Raw genomic sequence first — 12,608 nt, 5'->3', positions numbered from 1 at the left:
TCACAGTCCGGCTTCCGCCCCCTACATTCGACTGAAACTGCACTCATCAAAGTGACCAATGACCTTCTGACCACTCTCTGCTCATTCTTCTTGACCTATCTGCAGCTTTCGATACTGTTGACCACCATCTCCTACTCTCTAGGCTCCAGTCACTAGGCATTAAGGACACTGCACTCTCCTGGTTCTCTTCCTATCTCTCTGACCGCTCCTTCAGTGTTTTGTTCTCTGGCTCCACGTCATCTCCTCTTCCTCTTGCTGTCGGGGTACCTCAGGGCTCAGTCCTTGGCCCCCTTCTTTTCTCTCTCTACACGGCCCCAATTGGACAGACCATCAGCAGATTTGGCTTTCAGTACCATCTTTATGCTGATGACACACAACTATACACGTCTTCCCCCGACCTTACCCCCGCTGTACTACAGAACGCCAGTGACTGTCTGTCCGCAGTCTCCAATATCATGTCCGCTCTCTATCTGAAACTCAACCTCTCCAAAACTGAACTTCTTCTGCTCCCGCCGTCTACTAACCTCCCTAAATCTGACATTTCCCTCTCCGTGGGTGGTACCACAATAACACCCCGGCAGCAGGTGCGCTGTCTGGGTGTTATGTTTGACACCAATCTCTCCTTTACATCCCATATACAATCCCTTGCCCGCTCTTGCCGCTTACACCTAAAGAACATCTCTAGAATCCGCCCTTTTCTCACTATGGAAACAACAAAAACCCTCACTGTTGCATTGATCCACTCTCGCCTGGATTACTGCAACGCTCTATTAATTGGCCTCCCCGTCACTCGACTATCCCCTCTCCAGTCCATACTCAATGCAGCAGCCAGGATCGTCCATCTGGGTAATCGGTACTCGAACGCGTCCGCTCTTTGCCATTCCTTACATTGGCTGACCAATTCATTATAGGATCCAATTCAAAGTACTTGTTCTCACCCACAAAGCTCTCCACAGTGCGGCACCCCCTTACATCTCTTCTCTCATTTCTGTCTATCGGCCTAGCCGATCGCTGCGCTCTGCAAACGACTTTCGACTAACCTCTGCACTAATCCGTACCTCCCACTCCCGACTCCAAGACTTCTCCCGTGCTGCTCCTATCCTCTGGAATGCTCTACCCCAAGAAATCAGGACTATCCACAATTTGCATAGTTTTAGGCGCTCCCTCAAAACACACCTGTTCAGAGCGGCTTATCACATTCACTAATCAAAGTCATTCTCTGTGTAAGTGTGCGTGTGTAGCCCATTCACTATCTCCATCCATCCTTCACTCCCGCAAGATGGCTGGACCTTCATTGTAAATACACCATTGTAAATACACACCTGTACTCTGTATCTCCCTCACCTCATTGTAGATTGTACGCTCTCACGAGCAGGGTCGTCTTATTTTGTCTTATTTTGCTTTAATTATTGTATTGTTAGCGTTGTTACTTATGACTTGTGTTTTGAAACTGTTAAACTGTAAAGCGCTGCGGAATATGTTGGCGCTATATAAATAAAGATTATTATTATTATTATTATCTCCCGCAGGAGAGGAGGACTTCCGTATAAACCCCTTGGCAAGGTTCTCATGGATGTATACAGAGATGGCGAGGTTTCAGCGGGATACAGTGGGTAGATTCTACCCCTAGGCGGGGTGGTCCCGGGAGTTAGCTCAATCGGGCAATCAAATTTCTCAAGGGGAAAGCGTTCCCATTGACATGCGAAACAAGCGTCCGGGTCCTCCTACACCTGGCCCAGGGTTCTCTTTGCCCCTGCCCTCGGTAAGTTCCTATCCCCATTTGTTTTTAATTATTCTGATCAGAAGATCTGATCACTCTCCTGCATAGTGATTTGGGGTGTCCTTACTGTGGAGCATGATTCTATATGTTCACTTGCATTTTACATATACATTTACATATACAGATTGTTCTGTTTTTCATGCACCTGTGGGCAGGTTGGCTTCTTGTTACCCTGAGGTTTTCTGTCTTTATCCTGCTGTGGTGTCATATTTATTATCTTGCATGTTACCTTTTTGATATATGTACTGTTCTAAATAAAGATGAATTTTTTACTATACTCACCTGAGTGCTCCTTTTTCTCCTGTCATACTGGAGTGGGTGCTATGTTTCTCTCATTAGGTGGGCTCTGTGTAGCCTCACCATTTTCTGACATTTGAGATGTCACTGAGGTATTTGTATATACTACAGTGATTGTGTATAGACTGCAGTGGTGGCATCACATTGAGAGCGCAGCAGTCAATCACCGACTGTAGCGCTGTTGATGTGATGTCACCACAGCCACCAAACAACAGAAACTGATGCCGCAGTGGAGACACAGCACCAGACCCTGGAAGGGTAAGTAAAGTTTGTTTTTCACAACATAGAGACAAAAAGTTTTTTGAAAAGGGACAATGTCTTGTAACCTTCTTTGGCAGTATGATCTCAATGCCTTGTAGGTAAATCTATAAATGACCTACCATTTTTCCTCAGGGTCCCTCCTTCTTTACTCCATGTAAAGATTCTCTCTTCCACCCTTCCATTTCTCTCTTCTCTATGTGTGGGGCTCTGTGCTAGTTTTGACTTCAAGCTCATGCCCTCTTTGATCTACTGCAGCCTGGTTGTGGGAACCTAGAAGCATTCCCTTACTGCAGGACAGTGCCTGAGTGCACCTCTATGGTCAGACATAACATCACCATTGATTAGTAAGAACAATCCCAGTAAACCTGATCGAAAGCACTCTAATGATGTTATAATGTAGATTTAACGACTTTCCTCCTTCTTCCCTTCAAGGCTTATGTGAAGCTGTAAAATGCAAAAAAGGAAACTTGGCTTGGAACAATTGTAGGAACCTGAGAGCACAGTGTTCCTGCAAATTCCATGGGAAATGTGATGTATAAGCGCTAGAGAACTGTCTGTCTGAGGGGAAGTTGCCAATAAATAGCTGTGCTGTTCTTATCAGGAGGATACAAGCTATTAATAACTTTTCAGTCCAACTCCATCTGTGCTGGTGTGGTTTATATTTCTCTTTAAGACACCTAGGAAGCCACGAAGAAGGAAAGGTTTTACAAAACTCATGCCAGATTGAAAGTTACAGCTAATATATTTTGTAGTAAAGCAGTTTTACAATTTCCCAATAAACGTTTTGTATCAATTCCTCATGGTTTCAAGATCTTTCACTGAAAACATTCATTGTCTACTTGATGGAAAAAAATAATCCTGTCCTGGTCAAGGGACATGATATAGCTCTGATATACATACTGTAACTGAAATAATATAGGGTAATGCAAGTAAAAAGGATGAAAGGAATAACAGATAAATCTATGTCTCAAATACCACCCACTCGATGCACAAGTGACTTGAGCATGACTGTAATGGGGACACCACTTCTCAAACTCACTCATCTACTCACCTATCGCAATAGGCTGACAAACTGTTTGACAAAAAGGAGAGAAAGAAATAGGCCATGAGCAGGGGATCACCCTGAATAGGACATAGCATATATAATACAAATTTTATTAAACACAGCAAAAATTCTTAAAAACATTAAAAATGGTCACAGATGTGACACATACACAAATAATACAATGCTCATAATAGAGCAACCCACCTGCTACCAACTATCACCCTCACCGAGAATGATGCCTATATCCCTAGGTCCATGTAAACAGGATTCTCAGTAGGAGAATTACTAAGCCCAAACATAGGTAATATAGAGCATATGAGTCAGAAACACCAATAATATACAAATGCAATGAAAAAATGATGCAATTCCAACCCAATAATTACAAAAAACAGGACAAGGGATAATGTAAACCCAAGAAGATGCTGATCACTATGAGGTGTACAAAAAAGATAGAAATGCACACTAAATAGACCTCATGTATGCGTAGAGGTACCCCAGCCCAAGATCAGGCATAGGGAACATCAAGGACCAGATCAGCCAGACCATTAGGGGATAAAGAGGGTCTAAGTGGACACAGAAAATCTCCATAACCACCCCAAATGATAACCACACATACAAATCAGCACAATACAAAACCCATGAGAAGTGAAGTGGGGCAGGTAGAACCAGAGACCCGACGCGTGTCGCCACTCTAGGTGGCTTCGTCAGGGGTGATAAACTGAGCACACACCACATCCAGTTCACGCATCGACACCATGTGTTTCTGCCATCACTAGCCATTAGCCATTTTGTTAGGCTAATGAGATTGCTGCCCTGATATGTCTACGGATTGTGTTGACAGCAGATTAGTATTCATACAGCATGGAAATATTGCATTTCCATTTTGCCATGTGATGTCCTTGGTATGGAAGGGATAATTTCCCAGAGGAGCATTGAACGGCGTATAAGCCTCCTTACACTGAAATATCAGGCATGTCACTCTACACAAGTGGAAATGTTACCCCTTAGATCCCAGTCTTAAGCATCTCATAGAGCCAAATCAGATCTCATACTTTACACTGACGAGATGTGTAAGAAGGTGGTGGAGAATCCCATTGTGCTCCCTGTCTCCCCTGTGCTGGGTCTGTGCCTTTATTGTGGTACCCGGACGGTGTAAATGTCTGTGTTAATGTTATGTACAAAAAATCACTGACACTAAAAGGTTTTTTTTAAAAATCCTCCAACAATATTAAGAAATCACTGAAAAAAAGGCATAGATCCTTACCTGTCTATGGCTCAGAACAATTGCAGTTGACCCAACTAATTATGGCTCCAGTCCTGAGTGCCGGTGGCAGCGCCGGGTGTTGATGCGAGAGACTCGTGCGAGTTTCTCATATCACACACTGTAGTGTGATCCCGGCCTTACAGAAGCCATGGCATCATGGCTCCAGTTGAAGAAAAACAGAGCTGCTTCATTGACCATCACTGAACCCTCAAAGACGATTAGAGAATCCAGGTTGGGACAATCAGGTCACCTGGCCTCATACATCAATAGACTGTCATCTTCCTAAGCTTGTCGTTACCTGCTCACTGTGGGGGCCCACCAAAAGCGGGGAGCCACTGGTGGTGGTATTCGGCCCTGGAAACAGCTCTAATCCTGGCGAGTCAGCGGAAGGGTGAGACTCTGTATTTTGCACCATCTTGGGTATTTGCTGGGATTTTCCTATATGCTTTAGTGTGTTGGTCATTCAATAAATTATTGTCACATTGTTTTACACGCACATTTTGTTGTCTGTGTAGTGTTGGGCGCATGGGGAGAGAGCAGGCATTCAGTGGTATGGGCCCTGGCCCATGCAGTCTTTCTAAAGACAGCTGGGTCAATGGATGAGAGCACCCACTAACCCTCTATCTCTAAAATCACAAAAGGGAGTTCACCCTCACGTTTTTGTAGATATTGTATATTATTATATCTTTTCATCGTACAACACTGAAGCTATTACACTTTTATACAGTGAAAAGTAGTCACTGTACAGCTTGTGTAACTGTAAATTTGGTGTGCTCTCTAAATAGCTTCACACAGATAATGATGTCTAAACTGCTGGCAACAAAATTAAGTACACCCCTAAGTGAAAATGGCCAAATTAGCCATTTTCTCTCCCTGGTGTCATGTGACTTATTAGGCTATGTGCACACGTTGCAGATTCTCCTGTGGATTTTTCCGCACAAAAACCACAGCTGTTAGCAGAAACCGCAGGTGCGGTTTTGCTGCGGTTTTTGCTGCGGATTTCATGCGGTTTTTAACCCCTTCACCCCCAAGGGTGGTTTGCACGTTCATGACCGGGCCAATTTTTACAATTCTGACCACTGTACCTTTATGAGGTCATAACTCTGGAACGCTTCCATGGATCCCGGTGATTCTGACATTGTTTTCTCGTGACATATTGTACTTCATGTTAGTGGTAAAATTTCATTCAAATAACTTGCGTTTATTTGGGAGAAAAACAGAAATTTGGCGAAAATTTTGAAAATTTCACAATTTTCCAACTTTGAATTTTTATGCCCTTAAATCACAGAGATACAGCACTCAAAAAACTTGATAACTAACATTTCCCACATGTTTACTTTACATCAGCACAATTTTGGAACCAAAATTTTTTTTTGTTAGGAAGTTATAAGGGTTAAAAGTTGACCAGCGATTTCTCATTTTTACAACACCATTTTATTTTTAGGACCACATCACATTTGAGGTCACTTTGAGGGGTCTATATGATAGAAAATACCCAAAAGTGACACCATTCTAAAAACTGACCCCCTTAAGGTGCTCAAAACCACATTCAAGAAGTTTATTAACCCTTTAGGTGCATCACAGGGATTTTTTTGAATATTTAAAAAAAATGAACATTTAACTTTTTTCACAAAAAAAATACTTCAGGTTCAATTTTTTTATTTTACCAAGGGTAACAGGAGAAATTGGACTGCAAAAGTTATTGTGCAATTTGTCCTGAATACGCTCATACCTGATATGTGGGGGGGAACGACTGTTTCGGCGCATGGCAGAGCTCAGAATGGAAGGAGCGCCGTTTGCCTTTTTCAATGCAAAATTGGCTGGAATTCAGATCGGACGCCATGTCACGTTTGGAGAGTCCCTGATGTACCTAAACAGTGGAAACCCCCTACAAGTGAGCCCATTTTGGAAACTAGACCCCCCAAGGAACTTATCTAGATATGTGGTGAGAACTTTGAACCCACAAGGGCTTTACAGAAGTTTATAACGTACAGCGGTACAATTAAAAAATCATATTTTTTCCACAAAAATGATCTTTTCACCCTAATTTTTATTTTCCCAAGGGTAACAGGACCCTAAAAGTTATTTTGCAATTTGTCCTGAGTACGCTGATACCCCACATGTGGGGGTAAACCACTATTTGGGCGCATGGCAGAGCTCGGAAGGGAAGCAGCGCCATTTGACGTTTTTGGCTGGAATTGAGATCGGACATCATGTCGCGATTGGAAAACCCCTGATGTACCAAAACAGTGGAAACCCCCCACAAATGACACCATTTTGGAAACTAGACCCCCTAAGGAACTTATCTAGATGTGTGGTGAGAACTTTGAACCCCCAAAGGCTTCACAGAAGTTTATAACATAAAGCTGTACAATTAAAAAATCATATTTTTTCCACGAAAATGATCTTTTCACCCTCCATTCTTATTTTTCCAAGGGTAATAGGACCCTAAAAGTTATTGTGCAAGTTGTCCTGAGTACGCTGATACCCCACATGTGGGGGTAAACCACTATATGGGCGCATGGCAGAGCTCGGAAGGGAAGCAGCGCCATTTGACGTTTTTGGCTGGAATTGAGATCGGACATCATGTCGCGATTGGAAAACCCCTGATGTACCTAAACAGTGGAAACCCCCCACAAATGACACCATTTTGTAAACTAGACCCCCCAAGGAACTTATCTAGATGTGTGGTGAGCACTTTGAACCCCACAGTGCTTCACAGAAGTTTATAACGCCCGGGCGTGAAAATAAAAAATTCGTATTTTTTCCACAAACATGATCTTTTAGTCACCATTTTTTTATTTTCCTAAGGGTACCAGGAGAAATTGGACCCCAAAAGTTGTTGTCCAATTTGTCCTGAGTATGATGATACCCCATATGTGGGAGAAAACTACTGTATGGGCACACGTCGGGGCTCGGAAGGGAAGTAGTGACGTTTTGGAATGCAGACTTTGATGGAATGGTCTGCGGGTGTCATGTTGCCTTTGGAGAGCCCCTAATGTACCTAAACAGTGGAAACCCCCCACAAATAACCCCATTTTGAAAACTAGACCCCCTAAGGAACTTATCTAGATGTGAGGTGAGCACTTTGAACCCCCAAACGCTTCACAGAAGTTTATGATGCCAGGGCATGAAAATAAAAAAATCGTATTTTTTCCACAAACATGATCAATTAGTCGCCAATTTTTTTATTTTCCCAAGGGTAACAGGAGAAATTGAACCCCAAAAGTTGTTGTCCAATTTGTCCTGAGTACGCTGACGCCCCATATGTGGGAGAAAACTACTGTATGGACACACGTCGGGGCTCGGAAGGGAAGTAGTGACGTTTTGGAATGCAGACTTTGAGGGAATGTTCTGCGGGTGTCATGTTGCCTTTGGAGAGCCCCTAATGTACCTAAACAGTGGAAACCCCCCACAAATGACCCCATTTTGGAAACGAGACCCCCTAAGGAACTTATCTAGATGTGAGGTGAGCACATTGAACCCCCAAGGGCTTCACAGAAGTTTATAATGCCCGGGCATGAAAATAAAAAAATCTTATTTTTTTCACAAACGTGATCAATTAGTCCCCAATTTTTTCATTTTCCCAAGGGTAACAGGAGAAATTGGACCCCAAAAGTTGTTTTCCAATTTGTCATGAATACGCTGACACCCCATATGTGGGAGAAAACTACTGTATGGACACACGTCGGGGCTCGGAAGGGAAGCAGTGACATTTTGGAATGCAGACTTTGATGGAATGGTCTGCGGGTGTCATGTGAGTTTGGAGAGCCCCTGATGTACCTAAACTATTGAAACTCCCCACAAGTGACCCCGTTTTTGACACTAGGCCCCCCACGGAACTTATCTAGATGTGTGGTGAGCATTTTGAACCCCCAAGTGCTTCACAGAAGTTTATAACGCTCGGGCGTGAAAATAAAAAAATCATTTTTTTCCACAAAAATGATATTTTTGCCCCCAATTTTTTATTTTCCTAAGGGTAACAGGAGAAATTGGACCCCAAAAATTGCTTTGCAATTTGACCTGAGTAGGCTGATACCCTACATGTGGGGGTAAAACACTGATTGGGCGCATGGCAGAGCTTGGAAGGGAAGGAGCACCATTTGACTTTTTCAACTCAGAATTGGCTGGAATTGAGATCAGACGCCATGTTGCATTTGGAGAGCCCCTGATGTGCCCAAACAGTGGAAACCCCCAATTCTAACTCCAACCCGAACCCCAACACACCCCTAACCCTAATCTCAGCCCTAACCCTAGCCCTAACCCTACCCTAACCCTAACCCAAGCCCTAACCCTAATGGAAAAATGGAAATAAATACATTTTTTTTATTTTATTATTTTTCCCTAACTAAGGGGGTGATAATGGGGGGTTTGGTTTACTATTTATGGCGGTTTTTATGTTTGGTGGCTGTCACACGCTAAAAGACGCTTTTTATTGTAAAAATAGTTTTTGCATCACCACATATTGAGAGCTATAATTTTTCCGTATTTTGACCCACCGAGTCATGTGAGGTCTTATTTTTTGCGGGACGAGTTGGCATTTTTATTGGTACCATTTTCGGGCACGTGACATTTTTTGATCGCTTTTTATTCCGATTTTTGGGACGCAGAATAAACAAAAACCAGCTTTTCATGAATTTTTTTTGGGGGGGTGCATTTACACCGTTCCGCGTGCGATAAAATTGTTAAAGCGGTTTTATTCTTCGGGTCAGTACGGTTACAGCGATACCTCATTTAGGCCGTTTTTTTTATGTTTTGGCGCTTTTATGCAATGAAAACTATTTTATATAAAAAATAATTATTTTTGCATCGCTTTATTCTGAGAGCTATAACTTTTTTATTTTTTTGCAGATGATGCTGTGTGGTGGCTCGTTTTTTGCGGGACAAGATGACGTTTTCAGCATTACCATGGATATTTATATGCGTCTTTTTGATCGCGCATTATTACACTTTTTGTTTGGCGGTATGATAATAAATCATTATTTTTTGCTTCGTTTTTTATTTTTATTTTTTAAGGGGTTCGCTAAAGGGGTTAACTAATGGGACAGTTTTATAGGGCGGGTCGTTACGGACGCGGCGATACCTAATATGTGTACTTTTATTGTTTTTTTTTTTTTTATTTCTAAAAAATGGATTTATTTGGGGGAATATTTTTTTTTTTTTCTAATTTATTTGGCGATTTTTTTAAATTTATTTTAACACTTTTTTTTATTTTTTTTTTTACTTTATTAAATAGTCCCAGGTGGGACATCACTGTCCTGTGACAGATCGCTGATCACTGTGACAGATCAGAAATCTGTCACAGGCACTGCAGAACGCTTCCTCATGCCTGCGCTTTGCAGGCACTGAGGAAGCCAGCTTCCTGCAGGCCCCCGAAGGCCCGCGTCGCCATCTTGGATTCGGGGGCCTGCAGGAAAGGAGCCCCCAGCAGCAGCGCTGCACATTGCGCTGCTGTGGGGGGCTCAGGGAAGCACGGAGGGAGCCCCCTCCCTGCCGATGCTTCCCTATAACCCCCAGTACACCGCGATCGTGTTTGATCGCGGTGTGCAAGGGGTTAACGTGCCGGGGGCGGTCCGTGACCGCCCCTGACACATTGTGCTGGGTGTCAGCTGTGATAATCAGCTGACACCCGGCCGCGATCAGCGGCGCTCACCACGTGGGCGCCGCTGATCGCGGTAGACGTACTATCCCGTCCATGGGCATAGGAGCACGGGTCCCATGGACGGGATAGTACGTCTCATGTCAGAAAGGGGTTAAGTGCGGTTTTGGACTGCGGAATTGTCTGCGTTTTTCACAGCATCACATATAAATAAAGTTTGACAAAATAGACTCTTTAAAAAAAAAAATGATGACATTTCCTTGTCCAACCCATTTCTTTTCAATTTTCCATGTTGCTTTGACAAATATAGTCACACACACGTCCTCACACACACGTCCTCACACACATACTTAGACACACGTACACACATGTCCTCACACACACGTACTCACACACATACACACGTCCTCACACACATACACACGTACTCACACACACACGTCCTAACATACACGTACTCACACACACGTACTCACACACACATACACACGTAATCACACATACACATGTAATCACACACACACGTACTCACACACACGTACTTACGTCCTCACACACTTACAGTACTCACACACATACACACACACATCCTCACACACACACGTACTCACACACACGTACTCACACACACATACACATGTAATCACACACACGTACTCACACATGTACTTAGACACACATACTCACACACACGTACTCACACACGTACTTAGACACACGTACACACACACGTCCTCACACACATGTACTCACACATGTACTCACACACGTCCTCACACACACGTCCTCACACACACGTCCTCACACACACATCCTCACACACACACATACTCACACACATACACACGTCCTCACACACATACACACGTACTCACACACACACGTCCTAACATACACGTACTCACACACACGTACTCACACACACATACACACGTAATCACACACACATACACACGTAATCACACACACACGTACTCACACACACGTACTTACGTCCTCACACACTTACAGTACTCACACACATACACACACACATCCTCACACACACACGTACTCACACACACGTACTCACACACACATACACATGTAATCACACACACGTACTCACACATGTACTTAGACACACATACTCACACACACGTACTCACACACGTACTTAGACACACGTACACACACACGTCCTCACACACATGTACTCACACACGTCCACACACACACGTCCTCACACACATACACACGTACTCACACACACACGTCCTAACATAAACGTACTCACACATACACACGTACTCACACATACACACGTAATTACACATACACACGTAATCACGCATACACGTACTCACACACACGTACTCACACACGCACTTAGACACACGTACTCACACACACGTACACACACACACATCCTCACACATGTACTCACACACACGTACTCACACACACATACTCACACACACAAATACTCACACGCACGTCCTCACACACACTTACCCACACACATACACACCTACTCACACACATACGTCCTCACACACACGTCCTCACACACATACACACGTCCTCACACACACGTACTCACACACCCATACACATGTAATCACACACACGTACTCACACATGTACTTAGGCTGGTTTCACATTTGCGTTTTTTTCGCGGTATTTTAGCGCTAAATAGCGCATGCCTTTTTTTTCCTATAATTTGCATTGGATGCGCTTATGTGCGCATACACATGCGTTTGTACGCGTTTTTCCGCGCATGCGTTTTTTTGCGGTATGCGCTCGGGCGCACAAAATGCAACCTGTTGCATTTTTTGCACATGCGTTTTTTTTTTTACCATTAGTTTAGACAATGGAATTTAGGGGTTTGGGTTAGAGTTAGGGTTAGTTAAGGGGGTTTAGGGTTAGGGTTAGGGTTAGGGTCAGGGTCAGGGTTAGGGTTAGGATCTGTGACGGACTCAGCTCCTGCTGAGCCCATTTTTTGAGTGGACCCTCTGGGTCGTGGCACCCACCCACCGAGGGCGAGCTGACCTTGTGAGAATCCACCCCCTATACAGGGAGTGTCAGGGGCAAGACCAAGGGGGTGAGCCACCACGACTGCTGGGACCAGACGGCCGGCTCAGGGGACACTAGACGAGTGTCTGACGACAAGGACGAGCAGGAAGCAAGACGAGACTAGACGTAGGTGCAAGGTATCTTCATTAGAATAACACAAGATCACATACAGAGAAAACAAGCAAGGTGCGCGCGTGGGCACGCCAAGGTCCATAACATGGTACGTGCCAGATGGCACGCCTAGGCACAGGTAATGGCATGATGGCATCGGACTCCGGACTGCTGGCAAACCGACAGGGTCCAGGGA

This window comes from Dendrobates tinctorius, unplaced genomic scaffold (genome assembly GCF_039654945.1).
Source record: "Dendrobates tinctorius isolate UK_male_01 unplaced genomic scaffold, ASM3965494v1 ptg000001l, whole genome shotgun sequence".
In the NCBI taxonomy this organism is placed as follows: domain Eukaryota; kingdom Metazoa; phylum Chordata; class Amphibia; order Anura; family Dendrobatidae; genus Dendrobates; species Dendrobates tinctorius.
This window is presented reverse-complemented; position numbering follows the sequence as displayed.